The sequence below is a fragment of the Ornithorhynchus anatinus genome, chromosome Y4 (genome assembly GCF_004115215.2).
Source record: "Ornithorhynchus anatinus isolate Pmale09 chromosome Y4, mOrnAna1.pri.v4, whole genome shotgun sequence".
In the NCBI taxonomy this organism is placed as follows: Eukaryota; Metazoa; Chordata; class Mammalia; order Monotremata; family Ornithorhynchidae; genus Ornithorhynchus; species Ornithorhynchus anatinus.
The window spans coordinates 143,252-155,544 of record NC_053178.1 but is presented as its reverse complement, the minus strand read 5'-3'; positions in this window follow the sequence as shown (position 1 = coordinate 155,544).

The following is a 12,293-nucleotide window of genomic DNA, read 5'->3' as shown; positions in this document are numbered from 1 at the left end:
TGCCCATTTATACCTTCCCAAGTAATATTACTAATAATAGTATAATTAGCATCAGTAACAGTATCAGTGGTAATAGTAACAGCTATTAGTAGCAGGAGTAGTAGTAGTAACAGCTTTTCCACTATTCATTTTCTTCACTCCCATGAATGAGCAGCAGAGTGGTGGTGGTGGAAATCCAGATATCAGGCTTGTCCACCTGGGTGCTTTAAATCTTCCCTTTTCTCTGTCCAGGAACAGTATTTCTCCATCCTTATTGATTCCCATTGCCATTGCCCTTGCCATTTGTTTCAGCTGTAGAATTCCTTCATCAAAACCCCTGAGAACCTTGCTTTCTCCACCTGTTTCCCCTAATGACATGGCCACATGCTTTAGTGAGAAATTTGAAACCATCAGGCATAAACTCCCAATTATCTCCCATGCTCCTCTCCAGGAACCCCTCCTCCTGACTCTTCATTTCTCACATTTTTCTGCCAGTACCTCGAAAAGAGATCTCCTGCATTCTCTCAAAATCCACCCTCTCCAACTGTTCCTGTGACCTCAACCCTTTGCATTTCATCAAAGCTCTTTCCTCTGTCCCTTCTTTGCTTTCTGACAACCAGCTTCAAGAGTTCATTCCCCAAGACTTTTTTCCCATTGTTTTCAAATACAGTCATGGTTTCCCTAGCATAGAAAAACTTTCCCTTGACCCTGTGACTCCCTCTAGTTATCATCCCTTCTCCCTCCTATCATTCTTCTACACACTCCTTGATAAAAATGTCTACACCCACTCTGTCCACTTTCTACCCTCCTTAACCCTTGCCAATCTCCCAACCACTCCACCAATGATCTCCTTCTTGTGAAATCCAACAGATTCTTCTCCAAGTCAATCATATTTCCTGAGAACTTTCTGTGTGCAAAGTACTAAAGCCCTTGGAAGAGCACAATATAACAATATAATAATAGAAATAAGTATGGTATTTGTTAAGTGCTTACTATGTATCAAGCACCGTTTTAAGCAACTCTTCAAAGCAATAGAACAGACATATTTACTGCCACATCTATCTTTAATCTTCCTCGACTTCCCAGTTGCTTTTAACATTGTGAACCATCTCCTTCTCCTCTAAACATCCCACCTTGGCTTGTGAGCAAGTCTTCTCTCATGGAACTGTACACCATCTTGGCTACACTGTCACTGTTCTCTCAAGATTCTCCATATATCTCTCCAGCTACTGTTTCTCAATGGACTCCTCTTATGGACTCCTCTTCAGTCCTCAGTCCCCTAATTCTGGGAGTCCCTCGTTCTTAGTTTTGGGTCTCCTACTAATCTCCATCTATACCCACTCCCTTGCAGAATTTATTCACTCCCATGGTTTGAACTACTATCTCTATGTGGATAATTCCCAAATCACATCTCCACCCCTGTTCTTTTTCCTTCTTTTCAGTCTTGCATATCCTCTTCTCTTTAGGACATCCTTATTTGGATATATCACCAACACCTCAAGTATAACGTGTCCAATACAAAAATCCTAATCTTCCCACCTAAACTTTATCCTCCCCCTGACTTTTCCATTGCTGTAGACTGCACCACCATCCTTCCCATCTCACAGACATGTAACCTTGGTGTTATGGGGATTAGGATTGTGAATCCCATGTTGGACACGAACTGTGTCCAAATGTTAGTTTGTGCTCCCAGTGCTCACAACAGTGTCTGGCAAAGACCATTTTTATTAAAAATCCTTAACTCATCTCTCATTCCATTCCATATTTAATATTTTACCAGATCTTGTTATTTCAACCTTCTCAAGGTTATTTCAACCTCCTCTCCATCTAAACTACATCCAGTTTCCAGTTTACTGTTTAAACTCCATCTAAACTTCTAAGACAGTAATCCAAACATTTATCTTATCTCACCATGATCATTGCATCAACTTCCTTGGCTGACCATATGCTTTCTTCTCCCCCAACTCCATTCGGTACTTCATTCTGCTGCCTAGGTAATTTTTTGACAAAACTGTTCATTCCATATTTGTTTATTACTCCAGAACCTCCAGTGGTTTTTCACCCACCTCTGCATCAAACAGAAGCTCCTTTCCATTTGTTCTAAAGCACTCGATCATTTTGTCCCTTCCTATCTTACTTCCCTGATTTCCTATTACAGTCCAACCCTCTTCAACTATCTAGTGTGAACTTACTCACTCTACCTTGATCTCATCTCTCTCACTGACAAACTCTTCCTCACATGCTGCCTCTGTCCTGGAATGCGCTGCTATTTCCCATCATTCTCTGCATCAAGAGCCTTATTTAAAGTACATCTTATCCAAGACTCCTACCCTTATTAAGCCCTTGTTTTCTCTTCCCTCCTCTTCTTTCTGTATCACCTTGTACCCTTTACTTACCCTCACAGCTGTTATGTACATATCCACAATTTATTCATATTAATGTCTGTATCTTCCTTTAAATTGTAAGCTTGCTGTGGGCAGGTAACGTATCTATCAACTTTCCTAATATATTCACCAGAAATCTTAATACAGTGTACTGTGCAAAGTAAATACTCAATAAATGATTGATAGCAGTATTAGCAGCAATGGTAATCATATTTATTGAGAGCTTACTGTGTGGAACACTGTACTGAGCACTTGAGAGTGTACAATAGAGACATTCCCTGCCCAGAGTGAGCTTATACTCTAGAAGGAGAGACAGAATTGATAAAAATGAAATTACAGATATTTACATAGGTGCTTTGGGGATGGGACAAATAAAGGGAAAATTCAGAGAGATGCAGAAGGGAGTGGGAGAAGAAGAAAGGAGGGCTTATTCAGGAAAGGTCTCATGGACGAGAAGTAGCTTCAATTAATCTTTGAATTGGGGGGGAGTTATTATCCATAGTAACAGTAGTAGGAGTGGGAGCATAAGAGCAGCCTGGCCTAGTATAAAGATCCTAGGCCTGGGAGTCATAGGTCCTGGGTTCTAATATAATTTCTGCCAGTTTTCCTGCTATGTAACCTTGGGCAAATCACTTAACTTGATATGTCTCAGTTTCTTTATCTGTTAAAATGTTACCTTGTACCTCCCCCATTGCTTAGAACAACACTTGGCACATAGGAAGTGCTTAACAAATACCATCATTATTATCATTATTATTAAATTGGGATTATATGTTTATTTACCAGGCTTTATTCACTTTGACCCTTATGTGTGACAGGGACTGTGGACAACCTGATTAACATATACCTGCTCCAATGCTTAGAGTGGTGCTTAACACATAACAAAACCTAAAAAAACCCCATAATTATAGTAGTAATAGCAGTATTAGTACCAGTATTAGTAAAAATATTAGTACTAACAAGATGCAGTAGTAGCAGTACCAGTAATAATAGAAGTCCTATTGATAGTAATAGTGGTAAAGCAGCAGTTACATTTGGAGTAGTAGTGCTAATAAGAAAAGTAGTAGTAATAGTACTAACAATAGGTGCAAGAGCAGAAGTGGTAGGAACAGTAGTAGTGGAAGAAGTAGTAGTAATTTTTATGGCAATAGTATTCATTTAGTGATTGAAAAAGAATCATAAAAAAAGAGAAAATTACAAATTGCTTAAATTGAATTGGAACAACATTTCATTGAGACACCAAGAATTGTGGTAATCACATACCTAATACCTTCCATAGTATTTAGAGTATTCATATCTAGAAAAAGGTAAAGAAACGAGAAGAAGGGGAAGGAAGGGAGGATGAACTTGGACATTCTGAGTTTGAGTTGCACCCAGCAATAAATGCTAGAAATAATAGTGGTGATCTGGAACATGCTTAAGAGACTCATGGTGCAGAATCTAAAGGCCCTAGGACACTCTTCTGATGTATAGGCTGATCTGATGATCTGGCACCCTAGGGCTTTTCATAACGTTCTCCCTCCTGAAGACCATCACCACACCTGGGACAGGTTTGTTTGAGAAGCACTGTTAGTTGGGTGAGGATCAAGTCAATTGCTTTTAATTGGGAGGGCTGGAAAATGATCCTTATATAGAACAGCAACATTGTTGAGTTCCCCAGGAGGCTGATCCCAGTCTAAGCCAGAAAGAAAATAGAAAAGACCAACTAACAAAGATATAGTCTTCATTTTTTCACACTGTTGAGTTCAGAGAAATTTACAAATTCAAACCAAAGGGAATTATCAACCTTAACTCCTCAAGTGGCTCCTGAGAGCATTGTCGGACTTCCTCTGCATACCATCTAACTCAGGACTACCCAGTATTTTTGGTCTTTGGTCAGCCAGGCAAAAAGATTATCTGTTCTTTCAAGGAAGTCATTTTACTACAGTGCTCATTCTCTGTCTCTTTTGTGGTCTCCTCCTCTGCCTCTCATCCCTTAGTATGAGATGTGGGAGATCTTCAAGGTTCATTTCTGAGTCCCTTTATAATTCTGCATCTTCACCTACTCCCTTGGAGAACTACCTCACCTCCCTTCTCTCTTTCTACTGTCCCCTCCCTGTATACTCTGCTCCTCTGCTGCTCTCCTCCTTACGGTTCCCCATTCATTCCTGTCCCACCATCAATCCCTGGCCCATGTCCTACTGTTCTCCTGGAATGCCCTCCTTCCTCACATCTGCCAAACTAACTCTCTTACCCTCTTCAAAGCCCTACTTTCAATAGTATTTATGAGAGCTCACCTCCTCCAGGAGGCCTTCCCAGACTGAGCCCCCTTTCCCTCTGCTCTTCCCCCTTCCCCTCCCCTCAGCACTGTGCATATTTGTTTTGTTAATGAGGTGTATATCTCCATTATTTTATTTATCTTGATGATGTTGTTTTGTTCTGTTTTGCTTTGCTGTCTGTCTCCCTTGTTTAGCCCTTTACTGGGCAGGGATTGTCTCTATCTGTTGCCAAATTTTATGTTCCAGGAGCTTAGTACAGTGCTCTGCACATAGTAAGCACTCAATAAATACTATTGAATGAATGAATTAATTAACTTGTCATGCTTCAGTCATATTTATAATAATGTTAGTATTTGTTAAGCACTTACTATGTGCAGAGCACTGTTCTAAGCGCTGGGGTAGACACAGGGGAATCAGGTTGTCCCACGTGGGGCTCACAGTCGTAATCCCCATTTTACAGATGAGGTAACTGAGGCACAGAGAAGTTAAGTGACTTGTCCACAGTCACACAGCTGACAAGTGGCAGAGCTGGGATTCGAACTCATGACCTCTGACTCCCAAGCCCGGGCTCTTTCCACTGAACCTTGCAGCTTTTCTTTTTATTGATTTCTTACTGTGCTCAGAGCACTATACTAAGTGATTGGGAGAATATAACATTATAAATAGGCACATTCCCCACCTACAAGGAGTTCACAGCTTAGTGTTGGAATCGGACTGTATAAATAAAAAATGACATATATTTACATTAGTGCTGTGGGAATGAGAGGGGAGATGAATAAAGAGCGCAAGACAGGACAGTACAGAAGGGAGTAGAGAAAAGGAAAAGAAGACTTATTCAGGAATGGCCTTCAATAAGGCTTTGAAGGAGAGAGGGGTAATGATCAGATAGGAAGAGGCATTCCAGACCAGAGTAAGAACATGGATAAGAGATTGGTGGTTAAGATAGGCGAGTTCAAGGAATGAAGTGTGTGGGGCACATTGTACTAGGAGGACAGGTGAATTGAGGTGAGAGAGTAAGGGGCAAGGTGACTTTGGGCTTTAAAGCCAAAGGTAACTAGTTTCTGTTTCATGAAAACATCAATAAGCAAACACTGGAAGTCCTGGAGGAGTGAGAAAACGTATACTCAACATTTTTCTAGAAAAATAATCCGGGCAGTAGGTATGGACTGGAACGTGGAGGCAGGAGACTAAAACAGTAATCAAAATGGAATAGAATGATTGGGTTGTATTAACATGGTAGCTGTTTGGAAAGAGAGGAGGTAGTGGATATTAGGAGTACTTTGAAAGTTGAACTGACAGGATTTAGTGATAGATTGAATGTGAGGGTTAAGAGAAAAAAGTTGAGGATAATTCCAAGGATATAGCCTTATGAGGCAAGAAGGATTGTGGTGACATCTACAGTGATGAGAAAGGGGAAGGACAGGATTTTGGGGGGAAGTTAAGGAGTTCTGTTTTGTACATGGTATGTTTGAGGTGGCAGAAGGACATTCCAGTAGAAATGTCTTCAAGGCAGGGGTAAAATATGAGACTCCAAAGAGGGAGAGAGATCAGGACTCGAGATGTGAATTTGGGAGTCATCTAAAAAAAGATGGCAATTTCCCCTCCTACACCACTATGGACCCAGACTGGAGAAGGTCAAAGAGAAGGTCAAAGAGGTCAAAGGTACCGCAACTTCAGAAAATGGGTGACAGAGTTTGGAGAGAAATTGTAAGAAGAAGATGGAGGTTTAACTGGAAGGAACCATGAAGTCAATGGAGAGTTTTTTAGGATAGGGGAGACCTGGACACATTTGAAAGCTATGGGGAAGAAGCCATTGGAGAACAAGCAGTTAAAGATAGTGGTTAGAGAAAGAAGAAGAGTGGGGGCAAGTGTTTTGATTAGGTGCGAAAGGAGGAAGTCAGATACTCAAGTTGATTTTGAGAGAAGGCGGGGAGGGTCAAAGGATCATAGGTCTCTGAGGGGGAGAAAAGTAGAGTTCATGGAGAAAAGGTGTGAGAAAGAGAAGGAAGGTAAGGAGGTTGTGGTCAGATAGAGAGATTTCAGAAGAGGGATGAGAAGCAGCGTGGCTCAGTGGAAAGAGCAAGGGTTTAGGAATCAGAGGTCTTGGGTTCTAATCCCAGCTGCGCCAATCATCAGCTGTGTGACTTTTGGGCAAGTCATTTAACTTCTCTGGGCCTCAGTTCCCTCATCTGTGAAATGTAGATGAAAACTGTGAGCCCCACATGGGACAACCCAATTACCCTGTATCAACCCCGGTGCTTAAAACAGTGCACTGCACATAGTAAGTGATTAACAAATACCGACATTATGATTATGATTATTATTATTATTCAGGGATGGTGAGGGTAAAAATCATGCAGTGCCTAGAGATGTTGAGATCAAGTTGGTGAGTGGGCATCCTGGTCTCTAAGCTCAAGATGGGTCAGTGCAGTTGAGAAATGACATTTTTGTGGATATTAAAATCCCCAAGGATTGCTGTGGGGATGTTTGAAACAGAGAAAGGATCTGAGAAGATGATCAAAATGGTTTCAAAAGTTGAAAATGGGGCCTGGGGGATGGTAGTTAACTATTACTAAAAGCAGGAGTGGGTGGTTAGAGGCAGAGGAAATTGATTTCAGAGGTAAGGAAAGATGGGTATGCGGGAGGTAGAATGGTGCAATAAGAGTATTGAGGTGGGGTGTGGCCTATATAAGTTTGTATCCCAGTGAGTCTGGGGGAGTAGTTTAAAATGAAGTCCTCTTTAGAGAGAGTGGCAAGGGTGACCATGCCATCTGATGAGAGCCAGGTTTTAGTGATGGTAAGGAGGAGCAGAATCTGGCTCAGAAATAGGTCAAGGATGAAAGGAAGCCTCCCCATGGTAGAGTGGGGTTTCTTTAGGCTGCACATAGCTGAGGTTGTGGGGGAGGTAGTGAGGAAGAGGACACTTAAATCCAACAGACTCTTCCCCGTTTCAAAGCCTGAAGGACTGAAGGCATATTTCCTCCATGAGGCCTTCCTTGACTATGCCCCCCATTTCCCCTTCTCCCCCTTCCTTCTGCATTGCCCTGACTTGCTTCCGCTGTTCATCACTCTCCCAGTCCTACAGCACTTATGTACATATATGTAATTAATTTATTTTATATTGATTTCTGTCTCCTCCCAGTTTGACTGTAAGCTTGTTTTAAGGAACTTGCCTCTTTATTGTACTCTCCCAAGAGATGAGTTCAGGGTTCACCACACAGTAAGTGCTCACTATATATGATTGTTTGAATGAATGGATGAACTACCATCTCTCTGCAGATGATTTCCAAATCTACATCTCCACTCTTGATCTCAATAATTTCACCCCCACGCTCAACCTTATAGCACTTGTGTACATATCTACAATTCATTTTAATGTTAATTTTTATGCGTGGTCAATCATTTTCCCTGCATATCTAATCATTACTTCTCCCTTTCAGATTACAAGACCATTACAACTCAGAAAGTCACCACGTTAATACAGTGTCAAGCCTTTCTCTACTATATAAATCAGGAGCACAAAAGTGTGAAGTTGTTGTAATTAAAAGAAACAAAGCAAATGATAAGGAGCATGATGATCTGGGTGGCTCTGGACTCAGGGGAAAATTTGAGGAAGAGGCTGATGCTGTGGATGTGCTGGATTTGTTTGCGCTGTTGGTGAAGCCCAATTGGGTAAGCCCATCAAAGGGCAGGGACTGTCTCTTTCTGTTACCAATTTGTACATTCCAAGCACTTAGTACAGTGCTCTGCACATAGTAAATGCTCAGTAAATACTATTGAATGAATGAATATAGCTCCTGGACCAGCTTATGAGGAACACAAGATGACATCTCAGGTAGTCAAGGCAATTTATATTTGCTGTATCATCTAAAAAGTAGCATTTAGTGAACTAGAACAAAATTCCCGACTGAAGCATTTTAGATTACTCTTAAGGTTTTCATGTCTAACAATAAGCCTCTAGAGGATCCAAAAGAAGAGGAAGGAAGATAGGATGAACCTGGGAGCTCTGATTTTAGCTGAGCCCAGCAGGAGGTGCCAGAACTGATGGTGATGGCCTGGAACATGCTTAGGAGACACAGGGTGCTGATGGAAAGGCCCTGGGAGATTCTCCTCATATGCAGAATGATTTGGCACCCCATGGCATTCATAGTAGTAGCATTACTGTGTTGGCCATCATCGGATAGGTGATGATCAGATCCTTAAGCTTTATCTGGCAAGGCTGGGAAATTAAGATGAAGATAGAGAACAGCAGCAGTTCTGAGTTTTTCAGATGAGCCAGAAAGCAAATGGAGGCAGTGTCCTCCTAAAGCTTTTTCTTTGCTTCCTTCAGATCTAATAAACTGATAGTACTTTAATAAGACAAACCCAAATCGAATTATCAACCTTAAAACCTCAAATGAGAGAAACTGAGAAACTGGTGTTGCTATTTGCCTTCTATGTGACCTAGGACAAGCCACTTGAGTTTTCTGTGCCCAAATTTCCTTATCTGTTAAATGGGGCTTTAATGCCTGTTCTCTTTACTATTACTCATAGCTAATTTCATTTTACAGTGCTCTACACATAATAAATGCTCAAAAATACCATTTATTGATGATTCCTTACCCTGTGAGCCTCGTGTTGGGCAAGGACTAAGTGTGATCCGAGTAATCCTATTGTTTAGAAGAGCCTGCCACCACTTAAGCCTTGGACTTCTAATTAGCAGTAGTACGATAGCAGAACGATAGAACGATATCAGTAGAATGATAGCAGTAAAAGCTATAGTAGTAGTAGTAAGATTGTAACAGTAGGAGTAGTCGCCACTACAGGAGCAATATTAATTGAAGTAATAATATTAGCAGCAACAGTTGCTACTACAGTAGTAATAACAATAGTAGTAATTACAGTAGTAGTGATAGTAGTAGAACCCCCTGAGGCGCAGCCTCTGCCTGCCCGGCCCCAATTCCCGTCAAGCCCCCACTTCGCCTGCCGCTCGCCGACTCATCTGTGCCTCCTCTGCCTCCCTCGGGGAGCTGAGCTTTGGACCGCCCAGCCCCGCACCTGCCTCATCCTTTCCCAACCTGGACCTCCGCACCCCTGCTCGGAAACTCCGACACTAAAGATCTTCGTCCCCACAGACCCCCAGCCACCAGCTCCCATTCCACCCCCCACTCGGGCCCGGGGACATTGCGCTCCTCTTCTCGGCCCTGGGGACATTGTGCTCCCCTGCTCGGCTCTAGGGACATTGTGTCCTCTGGGGACATTGTGTGCTCCTGCTCGGGCCCGGGGACATTGTGCTCCCCAACCGCCTCCCGACTCCGCCTGAGGCGGCCATTTTGGGAAGCCCTCACTCCCTCTTCCCCCTTGAGGTGATCCATCTCCCCCGCCCCCGCCCCGGGCGACCATGTCATTGTTCTCACCGTGTTACTTTACCTTAGCCGCCGCCCACGGCCGCAACCCACCCCAGACAACCTCAGGGCCCCCCGCCCCCCGCCACAGGGACATTTGGTCATGAGCTCTGGGACTCTCTCGGCCGGTAGCTGCTTGACTTTGAGTCTGATTGGGTAGGGTCGGGTCGTCCCCCAACCCTGGTCATCACCCGCTTAATTAACACTACTGTATTGTATCATTCATTCAATAGTATTTATTGAGCGCTTACTATGTGCAGATCACTGTACTAAGCGCTTGGAATGAACAAGTCGGCAACAGATAGAGACAGTCCCTGCCGTTTGACAGGCTTACAGTCTAATGGCGAGAGACAGACAGACAAGAACAATGGCAATATACTGTATCATGTTGCTATATTACCGATTTCATTTGTTACTGTTTATCGTTGTCAGTGCTGCCACCCACCTCTCTGGCCTCACCATGTCCCTCCTCCCCCCTTCCTCCCTCCCGCCCCTTCCTATCCTCCCCTTCCCCTTCCCCTCTCTCACTCAGCTCTTTCCCGCTCTCTCCTCTGTCTCCTCCCCCCCTCCCCTCCCCCACCCTAGAACCCCACTTTACTAGCGCTACCCCCTTCCCCCTCCCCCTACTCTCCCCCACCAACAAACCCCCTCCTCACCCCCTCCCCCCTTCTCTCTTCCCCACCCATGATCCTAGTCCTCCTGTCCCACTGCTACCCCTCATCCCCCTCTCCCCATCCAGGCCCCCGCCACCTCCTTCCCATCCAAACCCTTCCCTCCCCCCATCCTTTCCCCCCCTCCCCCCTTGCACCCACAGCTACTTTCAAGTGTGGCCTCTGGAACCCCCCGCTCTATTACAGGTAAGCTACCCTTCGTCCATGACCTTTTCCTCTCCCGCTCTCTCCTCCTCCTCACCCTTTCAGAAATGTGGCTCACTCCCGAAGACACGGTCTCCACCGCTGCTCTCTCCAGTGGAGGCCTCTCCTTCTCCCACTCCCCCAGACTCACCGGTAAGGGAGGAGGCGTCGGTTTCCTCCTCTCACCCCGTTGCCGCTTCCGCACTATCCGTCCTCCCCCCTCCCTCTCCTTCCCCTCCTTCGAAGCCCAGATCATTCACCTCTACCACCCCCTCCAGATACTTGTCGCTGTCATCTACCGCCCTCCTGGTCCCACCTCCGACTTCTTCAACCACCTTGACCGCTTTCTCACCTTCCTTCTCTCCTTCTCTCTGCCCACTCTGATCCTTGGAGACTTCAACATCCATATGGATGTATCTGATGACTCCTCTGCCGCCCACCTGCTATCCCTCCTCGACTCTGCCGACCTCCTCCTCCACCATACCGCGCCCACTCACCGACTCGGTCACACCCACGATCTCGTCATCTCCTACTGTTGCACTACCTCCTCCCTCACCAACTCTGAAATCCCTCTCTCAGACCATAACATTCTCACCTGCCTCATCTCTCACACTCCCTCCCCCCGCAAATCTTCCCTACTGCCCCACAGAGACCTCCACTCTCTTGATCCCATCCGTCTTTCCAAAAGCATCTCTCCTCACCTGCCACCCTGTCCTTACTTCCCACTCTCGATGATCAGGTCTCCGCTCTCAACTCCACCCTGTCTACTCATCTCGAGTCTCTCGCCCCCCTTTCCCTCTGCCACTCTCGCTCCACTAATCCACAGCCCTGGATCACCTCCCCGTCCGCCTCCTACACTCCTATGCTCAAGCTGCTGAGCGCTGCTGGCTAAAATCCAAGCACCAAGCCGACCTCACACACTTTCCTGCCTTAACTCTGCCCTGTCCTCCGCCAAGCAAAACTTCTTCTCCTCCCTCATCGACACCCATGCCCGTCATCCCCGCCAATTGTTCCGGACCTTTAACTCTCTCCTTAGGCCCCCTGTTCCTCCCCCTCCCCCATCTCTCACCCCCAATGATCTGGCCACCTATTTCCTCACAAAAATCAACACTATCAGATCTGAGCTCCCCAAAGTCACCCCTCCGCCTCTCCCCTCCCCCACACCAACCCTCTCCCCTACTTTCCCATCCTTCCCTGCAGTATCCTCAGAGGAGATCTCTGAGGATCCTCAGAGGAGACCTCCTCGGAAGTGCCACCCCCTCCACCTGCACCTCGGACCCCATTCCCTCTCACCTTATTAAAACCATTGCCCCTGCCCTCCTCCCTTCCTTAACTACTATTTTTAACCACTCAATCTCCAATGGCTCCTTCCCCTCTGCCTTCAAACATGCCCACGTCTCCCCCATCCTAAAAAAACCTGCTCTTGACCCCACT